This window comes from Sminthopsis crassicaudata, chromosome 5 (assembly GCF_048593235.1).
Source record: "Sminthopsis crassicaudata isolate SCR6 chromosome 5, ASM4859323v1, whole genome shotgun sequence".
NCBI lineage: Eukaryota > Metazoa > Chordata > Mammalia > Dasyuromorphia > Dasyuridae > Sminthopsis > Sminthopsis crassicaudata.
The window spans coordinates 81,307,728-81,311,420 of record NC_133621.1 but is presented as its reverse complement, the minus strand read 5'-3'; positions in this window follow the sequence as shown (position 1 = coordinate 81,311,420).

Genomic DNA, 3,693 nt, shown 5'->3' with positions numbered 1-3,693 from the left:
TGGTAAAGAAAGCTTAGCAAAATAGAATCTGGAATCTTCTTGTGTTATCACAACAAAATATTATCAGATAATCTACTAAATATTGACTTTGGGCACTCCTGCTGAAGGGGAGTTCTCAAGTTATCCATTTTCCTAGTTCCACTGCTGAATCTACCCCAAGATGAATCTAACATACTCATATAGACAAAGAAAGAACCCTGAATAAAACTGGATTCTGTCATGTTCCCATCTCTTCGCATGTCCTTTCTCTTTATGAGGAGTTTACTGCGCCCCATTACCATGCCTCATTTGTGCTTCAAATGCAATCTGATACTCCAGACCTATTGTTCCATCCATCCATCAAACTTAACCATCCTGTATTCCATTCCGTCTGTTCGTTGCTTAGTACTAGTATATTAAGGTATTGATGCCTGGTAATGGGATAATTTTCTATAAGGGCTACCTTCATAGGGATTGCTTAATAATGATGATGATAGCTTACATTTATATAATTTATACTGAGATTATGATGTGCCAGACACCACGCTAAGCACTTTATTATCTCATTTGAGCCTCAAAACAGCCCTGGGAGATAGAGGCTATATTAACCTCATTTTACAGAGGAAGGAAATCAAGGCAAAACAGAGGTTAAAGTGATTTGCCAAAGATCACATAGCTAATATCTTAGGCTGGAATTGAAGCCTTCCTGATTGTGTCCTGTGCCATGTAGTTGTTTAATATACAATCAGAGATTTTAGAGCTAGAAGGAAATTGGAAATAATCTACCCCTCATAAAAATAAATAAGGGGTGACACAGCTTGTATCCTGCATTTTCCTGCTAGGATGAACCAACAAAGGTTAGAATTTGAAACATGGGTGCAATGGTGGACTTTGAGAACATGGAAGCAAGGAGTTCTTTCAGTGTGCTGGTATCTCCTCCCTAACTCTTTAATTCCAAGATTTCCTTCAAGATTCAACTCAAATGCCACTTTTTGAAGGAGACCTTATACAGAATACATCATGTGAAATGCCAACTTGGATGAATCAAAAGCCACAATTAAGATTGCCAGGAGAAATATCAGTAATCTCAGAAATACAGATGATGACCACTCTGATGGCAAAATGAAGGAGCTTCTTGATGTTGATGGAAGAGAAGAATGTAAAATGTGGCTTGAAGTTTAACATAAAAAAAAAAATAAGTTCATGGCAACTGGTCTCAAATAGAGGGAGAAGAAATGGAAGCAGTATCAGATTTTATATTCTTGGGCCCCAAAATCCCTGCAGACAGTGACCACAGACATGAAATTAAAAGCCATTTGTTCCTTGGAAGGAAAGTTATGGCAAATCTGGACAGCATACTAAAAAATAAAGATATTACCTTGCCAAGAAAGGTCAAAATAGTCAAAGCTATGGTTTTTCCAGCATCAATATATGGCTGTGAGATTTGGACTATCAGGAAAACTGAGTGCCACAGAATGGATGCTTTCCAGTTGTGGTATTGGAGAAGACTTTTCAGTCACTTGGTAGCAACATCAATTCAATCTAATTCAAGCAATCACTAAAAGGTCAAATACTGAAACTGAAGCTTAAATATTTTTGCCACATAATGAAAATAGGGGATTCGATGGAAAAGACCCAGAAATTGAAAAGATTTTAATGCAAAAGGAAAAGAAGACAGCAGAGAATGCGATGGCTATGAGTATAAATTTGGACATTTTAAGAGAAAGTGGAAAGTAGAAGAGCCTGGCATGCTACGGTCCACGGAGTCATAAAGAGTCTAACCAACTGAAGAACATTTCCCCTTCCCACTACCACCACCTCTTGCCCTAGCTTTTAGTGTCTGTCCCTTTCCTATTACCCCCCATCTGCTCCATACCTTGGGTCTATCTAGTTATTCGCATGTTATTTCTCCTATTAGAATGTATACAGAATGGTTTGTTTTCTATGTATTCCCACTGATGCAAAGCCTAAGGCAGAAAAAAAAAAATAACTTCTTGTTAACTGACTCATTGGCTGACCAAGATCACTCTTTCTTCCTCTATGGATCTTTGCTTACATACAAAAGGATTCAGCAAGTCAAACAAAAACATTTATGGATTCCCCGGTTTATGTAGACAAATACAGTAGTCATCAGGAGAAGAGAAGAGGCAGTAATAGAGGCAGGAGAGAAGAAGAGGGAATAAGAGAGGCAGAAGAGTAGAAGAATAGAAGTAGAAGGAACATCCAGCCTACTTGGAGAAACAGAACATACCGGTGGGAAAGGAACAAGAACATTTTTTAAAGCAGGCAAAAATAAAGATAAAATAATGGCTTACAAAGGAACCCATAAGTGCTTAAGGATCCATTGGAAAATGAGTCAGCATTTGAGGACAGAAATCAAAGATTGTCTGCAAATGGGCACCACAAACCAAGAGACTAGGAGTATTTCAAGCATAAGAGATAGTTTCTAAGTGCTCTGGAACCATTTAAAATGATGGGTCACAGAAGAATCTGCCAAATAGACCACTGGTCAAAGTCCATTCTGAATTACCCTGTTTTTCTGGACAAGGCAAATTTCATACCTCTTCCAAGTTATTAGAGATAAGTCTACTCAGTATTATGAATTGTTGTGGTTAAGTAATTTTCAGTCATGTTTGACCCTTGGTATCCACATTTGGGGTTTTGTTGCAAAGACCCAGAAATGGTTTGCCATTTTCTTCTCCAACTCATTTTACATCTGAAGAACTGAGGGAAACAGGATTAAATGACCTTCCCAGAATCACATAGCAAAGTATCTGAGGTCAGATTTGAATTCAGGAAAATGAATGAATCTTCTTGACTCCAGGACCAGTATTCTATCCACTTCACCAGCTGGCTGCTTTGTATTATTAACAAGCCAAAAATTTTATCTTTGCATGCTACCATACTACTCTTCCACCCAAGGTATTTACTCCTAATGCCATTTTCCATTTCAGTACTCCTTTTCTCCACTATAAATCCTTATTCTACTCAGGTCTGTTCTGTTAGGGAAGAAACTAATTTGAAAAATACCTCCAGGTTCATGATTCAATGGTATGTGTACTTCTTCCATCAATGCAGATTACAAGCCTTCTATATCTTAGTAGGTATTAATCTTTAATTTATATATATATATATACATATATATATATGTATATATATATATATATACATACACTGCTATATTTTTTTTACTTTAAATCTCCTCCAAAATGATCCTCAGACACACAAACCATCAATTTTTTTTCTTCTTGATAATAACTCCAAGATATTCTATTCTTCTGGCATAGCCCAGGAAAACAAAAGGTCAGATCCAAGTTTATTAAGCGCCTACCATATGCCAAGCAGGTAACAAAGTACTAGAATTACAAAGAAAGGCAAAAAAATAGTCTCTTACTCTCAAGGAGTTCACAGTTTAATGGAGAAGACAGATGCAAGCAGCTATGTACAAATAAACTACAATAATCGAGTAATTTTTCAAATAAAATTTCTGGGGAAATTTGTTAGTCCTCCCACACATAATTAAGTTTTAAAACAGGCTACAGGTGTGAAGGGGGGAAGAATTAACCCAAAGCAATAAATTTGACATGGTAAAATTCCAGGCATTTGGGGAAAGAATTGGAGGGGAAAGATACAGTTTGAGGCAGCACCCAACCTGCTTTAGTTTTATTAATGTCATTAAGGAAAGAAACTACATTTTTTCCATCTATGCTTTAG